Source organism: Humulus lupulus, chromosome 7 (assembly GCF_963169125.1).
Source record: "Humulus lupulus chromosome 7, drHumLupu1.1, whole genome shotgun sequence".
In the NCBI taxonomy this organism is placed as follows: Eukaryota; Viridiplantae; Streptophyta; class Magnoliopsida; order Rosales; family Cannabaceae; genus Humulus; species Humulus lupulus.
The window spans coordinates 13,446,858-13,469,528 of NC_084799.1; the positions used below are offsets into that span (position 1 = coordinate 13,446,858).

The following is a 22,671-nucleotide window of genomic DNA, read 5'->3' on the forward strand; positions in this document are numbered from 1 at the left end:
TCCTTACTATTTTCTACAAGCTCTTTTCTTATATTGTAGTTGATGGAAATTTGGATCAACAATAAGATTATGTATGGTATTTAGCAAAAACTTAAAAGAATAAAATTGTATACACAATAAAATCTCTATATAGGAATAGCTTTGAGACCAAACTAATTGTATTCTAATTGAGATGTTATAACTGAATACAAGAATTGATACAAAAAAAATTCCCTAAACCCCAAAAATATCCACTTTAACAACAATAGCGGTAAGGACTCCCTAATAACTATTATTTAAAAAATATTTATGTAAAGTTGTTTGATAGATTGGTTTACTCTTTAGAGTTGTTATCACATTTTTATGTACAATTACTCTTATATACACACTAAGTACGAGTCATGAAGGACATTTGACTATATGCATAATTATCATTGTATAGATATATAATTAGAACTAAAACTTTTTATAATAAAATAGAGTTTATTCTTATATAGAAGCTATATTGCACCATTTTTTTTTATATTTCATACCTCTTCTAGATTTAATTAGGCTACGTAGGGGTAGGTAACTACGAGGGAAACAAACTTTCTTTCTAATCTAGCTATTGAAATAAATCTCCAATATCCCCTCCTTTTTTTTTACTTAATAATAGTACCATCTAATAATGATGCATTAACCGTTACGCAACTAATAATTGATCAAAGCTAATTTAGATAAAGCTTATTTCTTTGATAAAAATTGAATAAAATATTTCAAATATGTATAACGTATAGACTTGGAAATGATGAAGTTGATTTAACATACAAGGATGATGATCATGTAATTCATACGAAAAAAAACAGTATCTATGATATATTATGGATTGTATACTAAAATGGACATTAATTAATTACAGACATATATATATATATAACCATACAGACATATATATATATATATATAACCACAAATTGATGCATGACAGAAGCATACAACATGGTACAAATTTTATTATGTTCTCAAGAAGAACATTTCACAAGTGCTGGGGATATACCCTTTGGAACAAACTTCCCAAAAGTTTTATTAAGTCTCTTGACTTTAAGCTTTACTAAGCCATATATCAGCTTTATATATATATATATATATAAGCAGAATGTTTCTGGTATATATTGATATTAATTACATCCCAAGAGATTTATATCTTCGAGAATGGTACTGCTGAATCGATCATCATCACTAATCCCCACAATTAACAAATGTGTAGCCCACTTGGAGAGAACCCTGTTGATATCCAATTCCATCGGTGTCTAATGGCTTAAATATAGTGTTAAAGTCCAAATCTAAGCCCCCATTGCTGCACTGATCCACAATCCTTGCTGTTATGGTTGCCCCAGTTCTTGTATTCCTAAGCTGCAAATATATATATTCAAGTATATACCAAATCAATCAAATGAAAATTACCAAAAAGCAAAGAAGAAAAAAGGTATAGAGCGTATGATCATACCCTCAAACACTTCCCACAAGAGTCACGGCCCCTAGGTCCGGATGGTCCACAGAAGGCAGTCCAGCCATATTTGCTGCGCCATGAGTAAGGCTTATCGGCATCCCAAGTGGAGCAATAAGCACTAACAGCCCTTAAGTCCCAATTGTTCTGCTGTGGATTGTAGTAATGGTATGTGGCTCTCACAACAGTTTCACCGCCGGTCGGTGGATTTGTTGGTGTTGAGCTACCCTTACAATTGCTCTAGCAGCCAGCTTGTGGCGAGCAGTAATCGTTGGTTGTGCCACACCACCCGTATTGGCTGCAGCACAACCCGTTCGGACATTTAGTGCCGCCCGCTTGGCGTCCGCATTGCTCAGCCGTTGCTCCACCAGTGGCCACCGCCACCAAAACCAACGTCAATATGCAAAGCTTTCCCATTGTTTTTCTCTCAAGATTTCTGAGTGTTTATGCAATGATGGTTTGAATGTGAGCTATACATATATAGTATTAAAGATTTGGGTTGACTTTTTTAATCGTGGTTGAATTGTCAAGAAATTTCGTGGGTTGCAATAATTTTAAACATAGCGATAGAGTAGTGCTAAGTTGGTTGTGTACTATATATATATATATATATATATAGTGGACATTGTGTGCAATTTGGACGGTTCTTGGACCGTTTGCTTGGTGAGAACTCAGCTGATCCAACGGTTAAGAGTTATGGGAAGATTGATGAGGTAGAGGACCTTAGGTATGGTGGCTAATTCCATGCTCAAGTTGAAAAAATATGGGGGAGGCGGCTGCGAAGTGATAATTAAAGAGTAATGATTGTGAGATATTCATGGTTAAAAAAAATACACATCATTTTAATATTATTAGTAAATTAAGAGTGTATACTTATCTTTACTCACCAATTAAATGCTTAAGGAAAATATTAAGAGCATTGATATTTGACATCCTTTTAACATCAGACATTATATATTAAAGAATTGCTAAGGGATGTTATTGGTGTCCAACACCACAAGGAGGTGGCATACTTAACACTCTGTATATTAGGGTGTTGTTATTTAGCAACTTATTGTGTCCAATACTATATGATATGGCATTCAATGGTTGATATATCTCATAATATTTATTAAATTAAAAATGTGTGGAACCCCATATTAAATTACACAAATAACAATATGTCACTTTCTTGTGGTGTTAGACACTACTGGTGTCCTTTAGGAATTCTTTATATATTATGATTGGTGTAAAGTAATCAATATCATATTTTGTTAGAATGTGGAAATTTGTCTAGAAATTGAATGGGGTGCATGGTAAGAAGTATGAGGTTCCATCTCAAAACCAATTGATGATGAGGTATTGCATGTTCTTATGTATTGTTGAATGTACCCACACACTTTCCATGTGAGATATTTTTCTCTAACAAATTTCATACATTTACATTTGAATTTAACACAAAATATGTGGAAGAAGATATTAAATTACACCAAAGTATATCACGTCAAATGATGTTAGGCATCATAAAATGGTCCTTTGCTATGAATAAAATTTAGCTATCCCAAATTACTTGTCATTTCAGTGTTGCGCTAATAAAAATTGCCTTTTGTCCATTTTCTTTATTTTACGCTAGTAACTCATTTACGTTAGTTTGAATCTATTTTATAATTATATATATAAGGAAATTAGCGGCGAAATCAGTAAGAAGTTCAAAATATTACACTTAAGTCGTTAAGTAGTTTTTGATGACAAAAGTTAGTAAGTAGTCTGAAAATGTTGCACAAGTCATTAAGTACATTTTTTGCGGCAAAAGTTAATAAGTAGTCTAAAATGTTGCACTTAAGTCATTAAATATATTTTTTTGTTGCAAATGTTATATTATTTTATATAATATAATGTTAGATTAAATAATGTGACAAAATGTGATTTGTCACACAAATGTGATTTGTCATACCTTGTAAGATATTATTGAGAGTCACAAAATTGGATACATGTGTGTGCCAAAATGTGACATATTTTGGAGTTACAAAATCAGTTACAAATTTGTAACTCCCAAATATTACCCAATAATGTGTAGATTGTATGTTACACATTTGAGATTGGATTTCACAAAGCCATTATGAAATATGATTGTTGGAGACATGTTTTTAACTCCTATTAGGTGTTTGAAGGCTACAAAATAATGTGGGAAAGAATTTGGAACGTTTTGGAAAAATGACATTTTTAAGCTGAAAATGGCCTGTGGCCGCGGCCAGGAGCATTGGTGGCTGCGGCCTGGGGGACTGCGAGCCACGGTCAGAGATGTGTTCAGCCAATTTTCAATCCTTTTTCCACTTTAAACGGTTCTAATAGCCCAAGTAACTCTCCAAACTCCTTTTTAATTCCATAAACATCCAATTAATCATTGGTAACAACTATGGAGGTTGGTGGAATTTGAAATTCAAAGGGGGTCTCAAAACTCTATAAATAGAAGCATAATGCTCACTTGTAAGACAACTCTATTTCTATCCACTAGAACACTTGGCTAGAAATACACAAAAATGCTTGATTATTCTAGAGAGTTATTTCCAATATTGAGAGAACCCCTTAGTGCTTGAGATAGGGGGAAATAAGCTTTTGGGCGAAGGTTGTAAACCTTGTTCAAGTTGGTGATCCCCAATATTCTTCACTTTGGTTGTGTGAGTGAGAGTGTTTTTACTTTTTGTTCTTGCTATTTCTTCTACCATTGTTTTTATGTTTTATTCTTCTATTTTATCTTTACATATTTATTTGTATATTTTGTTTTAGAGTTGTAGTCCTTATCATTCTCTTCATCTATTTCTTTTCTTTATTTATTTCTATTTTGAGTATTGAATTGTAATCTTATTTAATCAATTATCGTGTCTTTGTATTATTTTGCACAGAGTTGTAATAGTAATTCTTATTTTCCATTGAGACAATACAAATACCTCTAATAATCAAAAGCTTATTCCTTTTTGTTTCAATGGAAGATGAGACCATCAAGATCATGAACCAAAAACTAGTGAGGTTGGATAGGCTTGATGGATCCAATTTCACTAGGTGGCAAGACAAGGTGAAATTCCTTTTGACAACACTCAAGATAGCCTACATCCTTGAGTTATCCTTGGCATCCCTAGCTGAGCCATCCGACAGAGACACTCCCGGGGTGGTGGAGAAAAGAAGGAAGAGAGAAGAGGATAACCTTCTTTGTAGGGGTCATATCCTTAATGCCATCTCCGATAGGCTATATGATCTCTATACCAATACCAAATCCGCGAAGGAGATTTGGGATGCCTTGGAGAGTAAGTACAAGGCCGAGGAAGAAGGTACAAGAAAGTTCTTAATTTCTCAATATTTTGAATTTTCTTTCATTGTTGGGAAAACTCTTACATCAAATTCACGAGTTACAAGTGATTGTGAACAAGTTGAAAATTCTCAAGATTGAGCTTCCCAAGTCCTTTCAAGCTGGTGCAATAGTGGCAAAATTACCACTAACTTTGAGGAGCTATAGGAAAATAATCCTCCATAAGAATGACGATTACACTTTGGAAGAGATCAAAAAATACATTAGAATTGAAGAGGAGTCGAGAATAAGAGACAAGGGTGTGAATGAGTCTAAAGATGAGACTCCCAAGGCCAATTCATTTTCACACAAGCGTCCCAAGGGTAACAACAACAAAAATGGTAGTGGCAACCCTTCAGGTCCAAAGAAAGATCATGGACAATTCAAAGACGTGAGAGGTCATTGTTTTGTTTGTGAAAAAATCGGGCACTATGCTAGAGTGTGTAGGTACCGAAATGACCCACACGAGAATGAGGTAAATGCTATAGAAAAGGAAGAATAGATCCTAGCATGATTACTATGTTTATGTGCCTTGTTGGGAAATTGTTATTTTCATGTAATAAAGCTTGTACTTTTGAAAGCTATCAATAAAATTAAAGTATTATTCTATGATAATTCTTTATTTTGCTATGAGATTTGTGATATGAGACATTTGTGTGAGATGTTAACAAAGTTTCAAAATGAACTTGTTAAAATAATAGGTAAAAGTGTAGACCTATTATTCCATAATGTGATTATTTGTTTGAGAAATTCTCACGTTACATTTGTGTTTACATTTTTATTTTGTGAAATACATACAAGAAAGAGACTAAGTGAAAGTTTCTTTGAAAGAAATGTGTCTTGTTTTAGCAAGTAAATAAATCAAGATAAACATTGAGGTTTTTATCTTGATCTATTGAGAGTTTATCATGTGGCTTAGAGGACTCATGATGAAATTTGAGAATTATAAGTCTAGATTTATCTTGGAGGATAAAGAACTTAATAAAAATGAAAAGATTTTTATTTTAAAGTGATATTTTATTATCGCTATGTGAGAAATGTGGGGGTGATGCTCCAAAGTTAATCAATTTATTTTGTTGATAATAATTGATTAATTTTCCTATCAAATAGGTGATTAAGAATTCCACATTCTTAATCACATTGGCTATATGTGTATAGAATGGACAAATCTAGACATGCTTGGTGTCTAAAGTTTTTATTTTGTAATATTTTGATTCAAGAATGAATCAATTAAAACATAAAGGAGAATTTTAGAAACAAATAGGTTTCTAGAATTAATATTCAAATGTTTATCTTGGATATTGAACTCTAAAATAGTGGGGGTGTTGACTATGGTCAAAATCACTATTTTAATCAAACTATGGCTAGCAACAAAGTTTGAATAAAATAATGAGAGTGTTTAAGTATGCATGCATGAGAAAAGAAATGACTCAGATGGAATCATTTCTACATCTCAAGGGGTGGGACTTAGACTCCCTCAAGAGATTCACGATTGATGGTAACCTATTTTAATACTAGTAACCAAACTAGTATTAGGTTCAATAGGTACACAACAAGAAAAAGACTCTACAACGATGACATCTATTGCGACGACTCCAAAGTCGTTGTTGTATGTAGGAAAAATCCACAAAAAATTATTTTTTCTTAATTTATATAAAAAAATAAGCTACAGCGACGACATGTAGAGTCACTATAGGTTCGTCACACAACACAGAACCAGACCCTCCAAATTCCTGATACCCTACAGCGACGACACGTAGTTGCTGTAGGGTATCAGGAATTTGGAGGGAACACGAGGCGGGAAGTGCCTCTACGGCGATGACATGTCGTCGCTGTAGGGTCTTCGTAGAAAAAAAGAGGGAAATATGTTTGTCTATAGCGACGACTTGTTGTCGCTGTAGAGTCATCGTGGAAAAAAAGGAGGGAAATATGTTATTCTAGAGCGACGACATGTCGTCGCAGTAGGATAGCGAGGGAACTTAACCGCCAAGAGTCGGTTGCCTATTTTTCACTCCCTATAGCGATGACATGTCATCGCTATAGTGTCCAATTTAATCCACTGGTCCGTTATTTTGTACTCTACAGCAACGACATGTCGTCGCAATAGGATCCAAAAAACGTGGGAACGTGAACTGCCAAAAAATTTAAGTCAAATTTCACTGCCTACAGCGACGACATGTTTTCGCTGTAAAGTACGAAATAGCACACGAGAGTATTCGTGTACGATTCACTATCCTACAACGACGATGTCGTCGATGTAGGGTCTCACCGTTTGAGTGAAACGGTGCATTTGATATCAACGACGACGTTCTTATTTCCTATAGCGACGACATGTCGTCGCTATAGGATCAAGACATAAATCCCCCAAACCGAGCTTTCTTCTTCATTTTTTTCCTCTGATTTCTCTGCAAAACCAGAGCCCTTCCGCCCTCCCTTCGCCACCCGTCACCTTTCTGACGCCCCCAAGTCTTATTTGGGGCCATTTCTTCCAAGTTTAGGTAATCTAAACCCAATTTCTATATATTTTAGCATTTAAAATCAATTTTTTGTTAATATATTTATGTATTTAGTATTTGGTAGAAATGTGTTTTTGAAATATTTTTTTGTTTTTATTTTAGATTGGAGTAGTGGAGCATCATCCTTAGCCATAGACGCGTTTGGATAACCCCGAGCCTTGGGTATTGTTTTTTTTATTTTTTATGTTTGATTAATGTTTAAATTATGTTTTTAAGTGTGTGATTGATTTTTTTTATATAGTGTTGAATTTTGTTTTTCATTTTAGATTTGTATATTTTAGACAATGTTAAATATGTTAATTTAATTAAATGTTATTATATATGTTAATTGTGTAATTGATTAATATGTTAATTGTGTATTGTTGATAATATTGAATATGTTAATGTAATTAAATGTTAATATGTTAGTTTTGTAATTTGTTATTTTAGATATATAGTATTGAATATGTTATTTCAATTAAATGTTATGTTAGATATTAGTTGAATATGTTTATTTATATAAATGTGAATGTGAATTGTATTTTAAAATTGTATGGAAGGTTATATTAATATAATTAGATGTTTATAATTAGTATATGTATGTTCTGGTACTGGTTTTGTAGTTTTTATGCAGATTTTAAATTTTGGGATAGGTTAGATTATAGTCGTTATGCTGCCGAAATTTTAGTTGATTTAGAAATATTAAACATCACAAAATAATTTTAGAGTTAGTGTGATTAAATTTTTTAATTAATTTTAAAGCAAATAATAAAAATTTATAAAAAATCATAAATTGGAAATTAAAAAAATAATTTTACAATTATAAAACTTGATTGTTATTTTTTTTTAAAATAAAAAGTGAAAATTAAAATAATAATTTGATAATTATCAAAGAAATTAATAACAATCATTAATAAATTTATAATTAAATATTTGTATATGTAATGAAACTTTATAATACATTCATAAAATTTGATAATATATATTCATAAAATTATAAAGTGGAAATTAAAATAATAATTTTATAATTATAAAGCTCTGTTGTTATTTTTAAAAATTAAAAAGTGGAAATTAACAATAATCATTAATAGTAAGTTTATAAATTTATAATTAAATATTTGTATATTTAATTAATTTAATAGTGTATTCATAATATTCAATAAGATTTCACAATTTACTTAAAAAAAATTAGTGTTTTGGTGATAAAAAAATTATTAACAAATAAATGTAGTTTTTATGATTATCACATTGTGATAATTTATTTTCCACATGAATCAGTTATGATGATTGACAAGAGTTGGATAACTAATAGACGAGGTAACTCTGATGAGTTTTAGAACTGTCTTCAAGCATTTATACAAATGGTCAAGAATCATGTGAATGCTTCCAAAGAAGTCAGATGCTCATGCGTTAAGTGTGTCAATATGCTGAATCAGAAACTAGATGTGGTGGAGGCTCACATACACAAATATGGGTTTTTGTAGCGATACGTGAAATGGATCTACCACGGTGAAGTTGATATGCCTCCAGTAGTGGATGACGAGGCTTCAGTGATTGATGAGATGATTGACATCATCAATGATGTTATTGGTGAACAAGACACTAGCAAAGAAGGCTTCAATGAAGAAATTTCAGATGGTGGTGGCAATAGTGCGGAGAATCAATTTAATGACCTGTTTCAAGAGGTTGAAGCATAGTCATACCCTGGTTGTACATGTTTGTCTTCCTTGAACTTCTTGGCGAAGATGATGCACATGAAGGTTATGAATAAATGGACAAATAGTTCATTTGATGAACTTTTGAAGTTTATGAATTTGCATTCCCGAATGAGAATAAGATTCCGGCTTCATTCTATGAGTCTAAGAAAAAAAATGAGGAAGTTAGGGTTAGGTTATCAATCAATTCATTCTTGCAAGTACTACTGTTGTTTGTTCTGGAAGGAGAATTCCCAAAAACAGAGTTGTCCTGTATGTGGGGAGAGCTGATGGGTTGACAAAGACACAAAGGGGAAAAAAGTCGCCCACAAAGTGTTGCGGTACTTCCCTTTGACTCCTAGGCTAAATCATCTTTATGGTTCAAGACATACAGCAAATGATATGACATGGCATAGTACGGGATGGTTGAAAGAAGATGGTGTGATGCACCATCCTGTTGATGGGGGTGCTAGGAAACAATTTAATTCCAGATACCTTGATTTTTCCAAAGAACCCAGAAACGTTTGATTGGGTTTGGTTGCTGATGGTTTTAATCCATTTGGTAACATGAGTCCATCTTAGAGCATGTGGCCAGTAATATTCTGCACGTACAATATGCCTCCTTGGTTGTGCATGAAAGAGTCATCATTCATGCTGACCTTATAGATTCCCGGTCCGAAATCACCTAGGAATGACATGGATGTCTTTTTGAGGCATGTGGTAGACGAATTGAAGGAGTTGTGGGATGAAGGAGTTCAAACTAGAGACGCTGCAACGAACAGTGTATTCAGAATGCATGCAGAACTATTATGGACTATCAATGATTTTCCAGCCCGTAGTAGTTTTTCTTGTTGGAGTGGCCAAGGATATATGGCATGTCCTTCATGCAACGAAGACACTCCTTCATATCGAGTAATTGGGAAGACGGCTTATGTTGGTCATAGAAGATTCTTATCTTCTGCGCATAAGTGGAGGAAGAGTCGCTTGTTTGATGGGATTTATGAAAAAGGACATCGTCCAAGAAAATTCAGTAGTGAAGAAATACTCGAACAATTAGCGCATGTTCCAGATCGTTTGCCGGGTAAACATGTCAGTTTCGGGGGTGTGAAAAGAAATCGAGAACCAAAAGAGCTTAATTGGAGTAAAAATAGTATTTTCTTTGAACTTGATTAATGGTCCGAAATTGAACTAAAGCACAATTTAGATGTGATGCATTTATAGAAAAAGGTTTGCGACAGTTTACTCGGTACTTTTCTTATGAATGAGAAATCTAAAGACATCACCAATGCACAAGTAGACTTGAAGAATTGGGGTATCCGAGAAAAGTTGCACCTCAAGGAAGATGGTACGAAGTTGATCAAACCACATCTTATGTACTCTTTCACACCGGATGATAGACTGTTTTTTTGTCAGTTTGTAAAAAGAGTTAGACTTTTTGATGGCTTCGGTTCAAATTTCTCTAAGAAAGTAACTGACAATGATGACAACCTTGTTGGGTTGAAATCCCATGATTGTCACATTCTTACGCAACGTCTATTGTCAGTAAGAGTTCAAGGCTACTTAGATAAGTCTATTTCGAAGACAATCATTGAGCTTTGCAATTTCTTTTAGCAAATTTATGCTCATAAATTGGTTGTTAAGGACATGGAGAATGCAGAAGATCAAGTGATGCAAATTTTGTGCAAGTTGGAGTTAATTTTACTCCAGCCTTTTTTGACATAATGATTCATTTAATTATTCATTTACCACAAGAAGCTATCCTCAGAGGACCAGTTTACATGAGGTGGATGTATCCGTTTGAGAGATATATGAAAAAGTTGAAAAATTATGTCAGGTATAAGGCGCGCCCTGAAGGTTCAATAGCGGAGGGTTATGTTGCCGATGAAACTTTGACTTTTTGTTTGCAATATCTTCAGGGCATACAGACTAAATTTAATCGTCCGGAAAGAAATGCAAATATTGTTATTCCTAAAAGACAACTATCAGTTTTTTAATCACAATGTCATCCAAGTAGCAAAAAGAAAATCATATCCCTTGACTATCTTCATTGAAAAGAAGTGGAGCGGTTTGTACTCAACAATTGCCCTGAAATCCAACCATATATGGAGTAAGTAGCTCAACACATATATGAATTCATTAAATTTAATTCATGGCAAACTTTTATCTTACCTTAATTGTGCAATACAGTGAATGGCTTCGAGAAAATTCAAACATAAATCTTCAAAAAGATTTCCCTATCTGGTTTAAATTGAAGGTAAATTATCGAAACTGTAGAATTCTTACAAAATTCGTATTGATTAATACTCATTTCATTGCGTTTTCTTTTTTTGCATCATACTCTGTAGATGGGTCGTTTGCGGCAAGTACAATCAACTGAGTGTACCGATGAATTATTTGATTTAGCAAACAGGTCCAATCATAATGCATACTCCTACACGACTTGCATTGTTAACAGTGTAATGTTTTTGGTCCATAGTCATGACGAAAGACGTACCACTCAAAATAGTGGAGTTTCGGTGCCAGGAACCGATGGTTTCACTTTCTATGGCCAACTTGAGGAGAATGCAGAGTTATGATATTCCCATGGTTACTCGGTAGTATTGTTTCGATGTAAATGGTTCAACACCGATGCAAGCAAGGGTTGAAATGTTACTGAGAATAACATAACTAGTATCATGATTAATTTTGAATGGTACAAGAACAATCAGTTTATTCTCGCCACTCAAGCAAAACAAGTTTTCTACTTGGAAGATCCTTCAAGAAACAAAAATTGGAAGGTAGTAGAAGAAGTCAATCATTGAAAGATCTTGGATCATCCAAGTATTGATGATGATAACGAGGTTGATGTCGTGCATGATAGCACTTTATCAAATTTTGTACTCACTGTGGAATTAGGAGAGTTGGAGATTATGCATTTGGATCGACCTGGTCACACGAGCATGATTGGGGAAACGTCTCGATCTGTTCTAGATGTGGATGATGATTTCATCAATGACGATGATGATGACAAAATTAGTGAAGATTATTTAGAAAGTACAGATGATGATGTAGGAATCGAAATTGAGGAGGAATAATATTTTCTTATGCATATTCATATTTGTATATTTAATGTGTATGTTTTAATTTCAAGACTTTTCAATGAATATATGACTTTTGTCAACAATGTTTATTTTTCAATAGTTTCAACTGCATTACCGAAACTATTTTAGTTATGTAATTAACATCCAACTATAACTAAATTTAAGTTAATAATTATTTAAACTGCAAAGATATGCCTGCCACTGTTGCTCATTCTCATGGCGGTGATGGAGCGGATCCTCCTCCTCCTCCAAATCCCACGCGAGTTCCTACTGAGGGACCCAAAACAGGTATGTTTTAAAAATTTATAACTCGCAAGCCCACGAATCGTATATGAAATATAGTATTTGTGTAAGCACGAGATCGAACCCAAATGAGTTTTCTAATATAAAAAAGAAAACTATTTTAAACCAAAATTAATAAATTCTAACCTAGCTCCAAAGATTGATGAGATTTAATGTCATGAACATAAAATAAAAGATTGAAAATAAAACTATTTTAGAGTATAAACATAAACCAATAATGATTTGAAAATAAGTGTTAAAAGAAAGATTATTAAGATAATAGAATCCACAAAATGTAAGTTCAATAATATTTATAAGTACATTGATTCCCAAGTTTTAGTGATCGTTAAAATAAGTTAAACTATCATTTTCCAAATATATTTATAATTTTAAGCACAAATTACTTCTAAAAAGATAGGATTTTTCTTCACTTTTCAAAAAGTATAATTTCAAAGTATTTAATGTGAATCAACCTAATGAAACAACAAAAAATCAAATAACATTATTTATAAGACAAAATATAATATTTTTGTTCTAAGCATTGGATGTGTACAATTTAATGACACGTCTTACACAAAGAATATTATGTTTTGCAAAAATGAAGAACAAAGTGCATATTATCTAACCATCCAAAATATGAGATATTAAAGATGAAAGACATATATGAAGAAGAAAAATCCATAAACTTTGTTGCATTACAAGAGAAATCAACATACAACATAAATATTATCTAGTTACAAGTTGCTTCATCATGATCTTAATAATCTTATGAAAAAGATTAGAAGCACATAACTAGACTAGAAATTACAAACATAAATAGGAAAATTTGGAGGAGGAACCCCCAAATTTTTCCTCTAAAAACTCAGAGAAAAAATGATCAAAAAGAAGAAAAAGATGAAGAGAATGGAGGATCTTGAAAGGGTAGAAATTGAAGTGTAAAACCTCCTAAAATAAGCCCTCTCAAATGGTCTTAAAAATTCTCTATTTATAGCCAAAATGAGAGTATTATTAAATTAATCAATTTAAATTAATAAAATTGATTAAATTAATTAAATTAATAATAATATGGAAAATAGGGGTAAATTTTATGGTGTAATGATGATTTTGGGGTAAAATTTGTGGAAAAGTTTGGGTAAAAATATTGCATTTTTAAACATTGGGGACAAAGATGCAATTGTTTGGCTCAAAAAGGGGAAAAGGCAGCTGTTTTGGGTGGCTAGAACAGGCAGGGGAGTGGGCTTTGGTGGGCTGGTGAAGTGCCAGGCGTGTGGGCTCGGTTGGGCCTGGAGAGAGGCGGAGGCCCACATGGGACAGGCGCTGGAGAAGGCTTCTGCTGGGGCCTGGTTGCTGAAGGGGGCACGGGTGGACCTGGAGAGAGGCGGGCCCAGGTGGCTGGGACAGCTTGGGCCATGCATGGGAGCTGAAGTGTGGGCCTGGGCTTATGGCTGGTTGATTGAGCTTGGGCATGACACTTCTAGCTTTTGATTTTCAATTTTTCCATATTCTTTTCCTTTCTTTTCCTTGAAAATGCCACTTTTCTCTTCATTTTTCTTATTTTTCTTGTCTTTCCTCTTCTTTCCAAATAAACAAAAAGCAACATTGTTTTCTACAAAATAATCATAAACTAAATTAAAATTAAATATTTTCATTAATAAAATATACCATATAATTTCCATGAAAATATTCATTAAAATTTAATTTACATAACATTTAATTTCAATAAAATCATATTTTTAGCATTCAAACTAACAATACTAATTTTAAATAATTAAATTACAACATAAAACAATAAAATATCTATAAAAACATATAAAAATCTAGAAAATTACAATAAGACTAATAAATGCAAAATTACTTAAAAACTTAATAAATTACTTAAAAACTCAAAGACTAAGCAACAATTAGCATAAAACATCTTATAAAATAACTCTATTTTGTAGAGTTATCACACCCTCAAACTTAAAGTTTTGCTAGTCCTCAAGCAAAAGAAAAATTAAAAGCACACATTATTATTATTTTTTAAAAAAATAAAAAATTGGTGATGTCAAATGTTTTCGTCAAAAATTACATAATGGAAATAGTTCAAAGAAAATCACAAATAAAAGTAAAGCTTATGTAATTAATTAAAAAGATAAAATTATTTTCAAAATAGATATTTAACATGCAAACACAAAAATTATCATCAAATCATCATGTGAACATTAAACAAGCTTATGCAAACAAAAATAAATTAAATCTCAAGAGATAATCAAGCAAATTCTAGGATTTTTTAATTTTTTTTTCTTAGAGATTTAAAGAATTTAATGTTTAAATAAACTTTGTCCAAATATCGCAATAACTCAAATAGAATAAAAAAGTGTCAAATAATGAAAGAAAAAAAATTATAATTAAACAAAACTAAGTCAAAAATTAAAATCAAAGCTTTTATTTATATTTTTCTAAGAACTAAGAACAATTTTAATCATAATTCTTATCATCGGAAAATGAAAACCACCAATATTTTTTCAAACAAAACAAATAAAATAATTATTTTTAACATTTTACAATAAATGAAAAACATGCATAAATACAAAGAAAAACACATAAACATTACCCCCAAATTTAAATGAAACATTGTCCTCAATGTTTAATAAAATGGAAAAAATTAAGAACTACTCCCTTTGATGTATATTTCCTTGATTTAGCTCTTTTGTTTTCTTCTCTTCTTTTCTTTTTGGGCAAGAAGTTTCCTTCAAGCTTTTTGGAATTTGAAAACACATGAAACATAACACACAACAAGTGAAATACAAAATGAAACATAAAATGTATGGGTTGCCTCCCACAAAGCGCTTTAGTTTATAGTCTTTAGCTCGACAATAATTTTTTTTCTTTTCAACCTACACCCAATCGATGGTGTAAAATTTTATTAGTAGGGTGAGTTATGACTTTGATGCAAATGCCATAAATAATAATTGTTGACTGCGGTTTTAGCCAACGACGTGAGAACGTCAAATACGACAAGCCTTCAAGAGAAATAAAAACGACACAGACGGTTTAAACAAGAAAAGTAAATAACACAGGAGATTTTTATAGTGGTTCAGCCCCGATTGCCGGTAATAGCCTAATCCACTTAGAGTTGTGATTTATAGATCCGTACTCAAGATCAGATGGACTGAGCCAACTGAGTTTCTTCAGTGCAGATTGCAAAAATACAAGAATTCTCTCTTATTTCAGCACTTTCTCTCTCTAGAATACACAGACCCAATTTTCTCTCTCTAGAAAGAAGAAGCCCCTCTTTCATCCCATAAGCCCCCTATTTATAGGCTTAGGGTCATACATACGGTATCCCTTAGAACTGGGATATTTTATTATATTTATTACATTTAAATTACAAAGAAACATTCAAAATTCAAAATGTAACAAACCCCCCATTTGTGGGAAGAATGAGAGATTCCTGCATGTCTTGTTGAAGTTGTTTCTGGGAATCTTGACTTAGTCTCCTCTAGCTAGTTGATCCACCTCCTACTGACCACTTATGCAAGTGTTGGTTGGACGTGCATGGTGGTAGGACATGCATGGTGGTAGGACATGTTTTTGTGGGTCGAACGTGCATGGTGGTAGGACATGCACTTCTCTCCTCTAACATGGCACTCTCCTCTAGCATGCCATGTTTTTCCTTGAACCAATCTCCTTGGCATCTCACCCCGGATAGGTCCGAGGCAACCTCCTTGAAGCTTCTCACCTTGGATAGGTCTGAGGCACTCTCCTTGAAGCTTCTCACCTCGAATAGGTCCGAGGCAACCTCCTTGAAGCTTCTCACCTCAGATAGGTCCGAGGCACTCTCCTCTAGCATCTCTCAACTATGTCCGATCGGACATTGTGTATGCTCTCCTTGTCAAAATCTAAGTCTCAATTCTTGGCTTGCATGGAACTCCTCCAACATGGCACTCCCCTCTAACATGCCATGTTTCTCCTCGGATGCATCTCCTTAGCTCTCCTAGGATGCACTCTCCCTAGCTTTCCTAGGATGCATTCTCCTTAGCCTCCTAGGATGCACTCTCCTTAGCCTTCCTAGGATGCATTCTCCTTAGCCTCCTAGGATGCACTCTCCTTAGCTACTTACCTTGGACACTTTCGAGCCAACACTTAGGAAACCTTGGGAGGCTTACCTCGGACCAACCCTTGGGGTCTCCTAGGACCACATACTCCTTGGGGTCTCCTAGGACCACTTTCTCCTTGGGGTCTCCTAAGACCACTTTCTTGAGTTCTCCTCGGACCTCATCCTTGGGTTCTCCTAGGATCACTCTCTTTAGCCTCCTAGGATGCATTTTGTCATCTTTATTGCCATGGCATTGATCTCCAATTTTTGGGTATAACAATAATTGATAACATCACACCTACAAGAAAATTAGAAATATGCAATTTTAATGGAATATCAATAAAATAAGAAAATTGCATATCTATATTAGACTCCTTTTCATTTTGAGTAAATGTACAAATTTGTTCAATTATGGGCTCTTGAGATATAATTATATCTGTTTCATTTTCCTCATGAGCCTCGAAAATTATTTCATTCAACTCTTTTGTTCCATTAGGGGGTTGAATACATATTACAAGTTCTTCAACTACTTCATTCACTTTGAATTTGACTATTTGGATTAGGAATGAGTTTATTGGGATAAACGTGTTTTTCTGACTCTATAACAGTTGCAAGTTGTCCTACTATTGTCTCAATTTTTGATCACGTGTATTTATAATACTAGTGGACCATACTTGCAGTAATTAATCTAAAGATTCCATAACTTTATTTTACTGCAAACTATTCAAGTTCATTTATCTCAAACACAATCATCTCGTACCAATACGTGGTTGAGATCACATATATGAACTTAGGAAATTTTTTATATTTACTTAATATTATCACATAATAATATTGTAACGCCCTACTACCCAGGGACCGTTACGGTGTGCATTTTTGTACGCCCTGATTTTCCTACGGGCTGATTAGCGAGCTGAGCTGTGGCCTAATCTTGATTATCTCATGGACATCCCCAAAACCGGAGCTTCCGTCATAAGGTCGTACCTCCTTAGATCGAGGTAACCCAAAGGTTTGCCAAGATTGCCTAAGACTTGAGTCCGGACTCTGAAGGCCGAAGGTCGAGTTAAGTATCCAGCTCGTGGTACGAGCTGGATATGGAGGCTATGACCCTTCGTAAAGTCAACACATGCAAGGTAAACATGCATATATCAGACATCACGTGTCTGATATGCCCCTGACTTCTCGGACATGCAGCAGGAACGTGCGTATTCAGACACCCACGACTGGGTTGGGCCGTGCGGCCCATTATCTCCTTACCTATTGATTTGACCACACTCATGTGTCAGGTTTAGGAATTAATCATGAATGTCACAGAGTTGATACGATAGGTAAGAAGGTCACGGGATGACCTTCTTACCAACTCCCAGGTGCCTTCTCCTATAAATATGGAGACCCTGGGAATAAATAAGGGTTGGATTATCTCTTGTAAGAAAGACCCTGTAATCAAATGTCTAGTATATAGCAATAATATTGACTAGTGGAGTAGAATGATTTTAACCTTTGAATCACTTAAAAAAACGTGTCTTGAGTCACCTCTTTCATTTTCTAAGATCATATATCTGTTTCGGTTCAACATTTATGTAACGCCCAAGACTCCAGGGACCGTTACGGTGTGCCTTGTAAACAGTGCTCAACTCGCTAATCGAGTCATTTGGCCAAAATCGTGAACTAAGTATGATTAGCGGTTTAGGGATTAAAAACGTTGGTTAGGATGTAACGTTTCACTAGAATGTTTAATATATACATTGGGATCCCGAAAATATAACTTCAGAGTCTACTACAGAAAATATTTACAACAGGCTGTTCTAAGCGGCAAAACAGGGTTCAACCCTAGTTCCACTTTAAACCCCGGCCGTGGCGGACGAGCAGCTGCATATGTACACGTCATCGCCTAAGCTCTCCAACTCAAGGATGGTCCAGCTTCCTCTTGCCTTTACCTGCACCACGTAGCACCCGTGAGCCGAAGCCCAGCAAGAAAACATAATAAAGCATGATATAATATCAAAAACGATCATAATAACCATTCAGGACTATCAGTCCAAGCAAATAGGTGACAATAGCCAAAAGTCACAATAATGAGCATCGCTCCTTCTAGCCATGTGACGATAGGGTCACCAGGGCTTAACCGATAGGTGATTCTTTCTTAAGTTTGATTAGGACAGGTGCAAGGTGATTAGTCACCAACATAACCTTCCTCACGACTCTAGAGTCGAAACTATGGACAACGTCCCTTAGCCATGTGACAAACGGTCACCGGGGTCATATACCTTGGCTATAGTCATCTGGTCGTAGACCAGGCAAGCACTTATAAGTTCTTCGACCCTTTGGGTCGGTCTAGCATTAGTGCCATAGAGCCACCCAATGCGTGATTCTCGACTTTAGAGTCGGTCCCTGACTAGTCAGTGTCATACACAAGTAAGTCATGCTCCAGTCATATATCACATGTTCCATATCCATAAACAAGGTATTCAGCATGCTTACTAAACAGATACCAGTACAATTAGGACCATGCACAACCACAGAGGCTCAAACTCTGAACAATATCATACCCAGTATACAAAGCATGTCCTAATCACATGTTTCTCATGCATCATATGCAATATATCCAGCAATCCAACATGCACCAATAACAGCCATGCATGTCACGTTTTATAGTCAACCAACATGCATCAAGAATAGCCATGCATGTCATACATAATAATCAACCGACATGCATCAATGATAACCACGCATGTCATACTCATTAATCAACCAACATGCATCATAACAACCATGCATGTCATACATAATAGTCAACCGACATGCATCAATAATAACCATGCATGTCTCATACACACAGGGTGCAGTTTTCTTACCTTCGGTTCGAGTGAAAATGGAAACAAGAACGACCCTTGAGAACGATCGATCCTTAATCCTTTAGCGGTCACCTAGTCATAACCAAACACAATCTCCAATTAATGAAAATTCACAAAGACAGGGTCTTAACCTAAACCCCACTCTCGGGACCTCGAAACATGCCCACACAGTGAGTAGATTCGATCCCGGGCCTTAAGGATTGAAACCCCAAGCCAAAAGCCCTTAAAAACACCCAAAACAGGGTTCTGAAGGAACAGGGTAGCGCTACAGCGCTGCCCTTCTAGCGCCCCAGCGCTCAAGACAGAATCACAAACCGCCCAACTGAGCCCTGTGTAGCGCTATAGCGCCCTCTGATGGGCGCTGTAGCGCTACCCCCAGACAGAGCCACCCCTGAAACTTTCTTCTTCGACTTCTTCAATTCTAACTCGATTCCAATGCTTCCAAATCCCATTTTTGGTGCCAAATGAACCCAAAGACCATCCCCACATGTCCTAGGGACCACAACCCCAAGAACCCTAGCCAAAACTCCAAACAATTCCCAAGTTTCCAACACAAAAACCAGCTGAAACTTAACTTAGAAAACAGAGAAAATTCAAGAGTTCTAGTGGCAAGAAACTCACCTTGATCTCAGCAACACACCCTCTTCAATGGTGGAGCATAACCCTAGCTTGGCTAAGCTTGGTTCCTTGGCTTAATTCCTCAAACTGAGCTCGAAAATTCAAAGAGAAAAGAGGAAGAAAATCTATCGGGAGAGAAGGAGGAGAGACTCTGTTTGTGTTACTCTTCTACAGCCTTAATGGCTGATATATATCTCTTAGGGTAAAAAGACCTAAATACCCTTAGGTCTAAAATTAAACCTTAACAGCCACCAAGGGCAAAACCGTCCTTTCGCACCTATTTCACTAATCACAATTAACACCCTCCAATTCCCGCTATTCTCAATAACCTCAAACACCAATAATCCATATCCCATTACCCTTTAATTCCCGGTAATGCTCTAATCATTAAATTCACCCCGAGACTCACCCCGAGCCCCGGACTTAAACCCGTTATGACTAGACCGAACACTTACATCTCATGTTCGTCTCATGCCGATTAGCTCGAACCAATCCACCTTATAATGTGGCTATATTAATTAATCACAATCATGCACCCAAAATATACAATTACGCCCACAGTGGCCAAATTACCAAAATACCCTCACAACAATAAATTCTCCCATATGCATGCATTCACCATCATATAATAATATAATTCATGTAAACATGCATATAACCATTAAATACTATAATAAATCAATTATGGCCCTCCCTGCCTCCTAATCAAGGTCCTAAACCTTATTAGGAAATTTGGGGCATTACAATTTAGCACTAATCCCTTTCTCTTCTTCTCTTAATTACCTGTTGGCGAAGAACCGCGTCAACAATTTTAAACAGTGCTAAACTCACTAACCAAGCCATTTGACCATAATCGTGTAACTAAATGTGATTAACGGTTTAGGGTTAAAATTTTTGGTTAAGATGCAACGTTTCACTAAAACTTTTACTGTATACATTGGGATCCCAAAAATATATATTTTAAAGGTTAATTACAATAAAATATTTACAACCAGCCGACCTAAGTGGCAAAATAGGGTTTAACCCTAGTTCCTCTTTAAACCCTCGGTCATGGTGGTCGAGCAATCGTATATGTACACATTGTCACCTAAGCTCTCCAACTCAATGATGGTCCAGCTTTATTTTGCCTTTACCTGCACCACATAGCACCCGTGAGCCGAGACTCAGCAAGAAAACTCAATATGCTCATGAACAGGTAATAACATGTTACTAAATCATAATAGGCATGCCTATCAATAATAGCCTTATTCAAGCATGCAAATAAGTCCAAATAATGATTGTGGGCCCTGCCCTTTGTATAGCTAACTTATGGGCTGATGGACCCAAAATGGGTATGTTTTAAAAATTTATAACTCGCAAGCGCACGAATCGTATATGAACTATAGAGTTCGTGTAAGCACGAGATCGAACCCAAAAAAGTTTTCTAATATAAAAAAGAAAACTATTTTAAACCAAAATTAATAAATTCTAACCTAGCTCCAAAGATTGATGAGATTTAATGTCATGAACATAAAATAAAAGATTTAAAGTAAAGCTATTTAATAAAAATAAACCAATTATGATTTGAAAATAAGTTGTAAAAGAAATATTATTAAGATACTAGAATCCACAAAATGTATGTTTAATAATACTTATTAGTATATTGATTCCCAAGTTTTAGTGATAGTTAAAATTAGACAAACTATCATTTTCCAAATAGATTTATAATTTTAAGCACAAACTATTTCTAAAAAGATAGGATTTTTCTTCACTTTTCAAAAAAGTATAATTTCAAAGTATTTAATGTGAATCAACCTAATGAAACAACAAAAAAATCAAATATCCTTATTTATAAGGCAAAAAATAATATTTTTGTTTTAAGCATGTGTACAATTTAATGACACATCTTACACAAAGAATATTATGTTTTGCAAAATGAAGAACAAAGTGCCATATTATCTAACAATCCAAAATATGAGATATTAAAGATGAAAGACATATATGAAGAAGAAAAATCCATAAACTTTGTTGCATTACAAGGGAAATCAACATACAACACAAATATTATCTAGTTACAACTTGCTTCGTCATGATCTTAATAATCTTAGGAAAAAGGTTAGAAGCACATAACTAGAATAGAAATTACAAACCAAAAATTACAAATATAAATAGGAAAATTTGGAGGAGGAACCCCCAAATTTTTCCTCTAAAAACTCAGAAAAAAATGACCAAAAAGAATAAAAAGATGAAGAGAATGGAGTGGTCTTGAAAGTGTGGCAAATGTGTAGTGAAAACCCCCCAAATTAAGCACACTCAAATGGTCTTGAAAATTCCCTATTTATAGCCAACATGAGAGTATTAAAATAATAAATTTAAATTGATTAAATTAATTAAATTAATAATAATATGGAAAATATGGGTAAATTTTAGGGTGTAATGATGATTTTAGGGTAAAATTTGTGGAAAACTTTGAGTAAAAATATGACATTTTTAGACATTGGAGACAAGGGGACAAGGAGGCATTTGTTGGGCTCAAGAGATGAGGAGGTGGCTGGTGGCAGACAGGTTGGGCCTGGGAGCTTAGGCAGGCTGGCAGGATCCTAAGTGGTTGCAGGCGGGCCCATGGTGGGCTGGCTGGGTGAAGGAAACGGGTGGGGCAGAAGCTGCTGGTTTATGGTGGGCCTGGAGGGCTTGGGCCATGGAGGCTTGGGCACTTGGAAAAATGCCAACTTCCTTTGCTTTTCCTTAAAAGTGCCACCTTTTTCTTGCTTTTTTCTTCCTTTTCTAGAGCAAAAAATGCAAG

At 34.7% G+C, this 22,671-nt stretch overlaps 1 pseudogene; it reads right to left on the reverse strand.

The window, feature by feature from the left end:
* Positions 1-953: 953 nt before the first annotated feature.
* LOC133789469 (barwin-like) lies at positions 954-1,925 on the reverse strand (annotated as a pseudogene).
* Between the last annotated feature and the right edge of the window lie 20,746 nt (positions 1,926-22,671).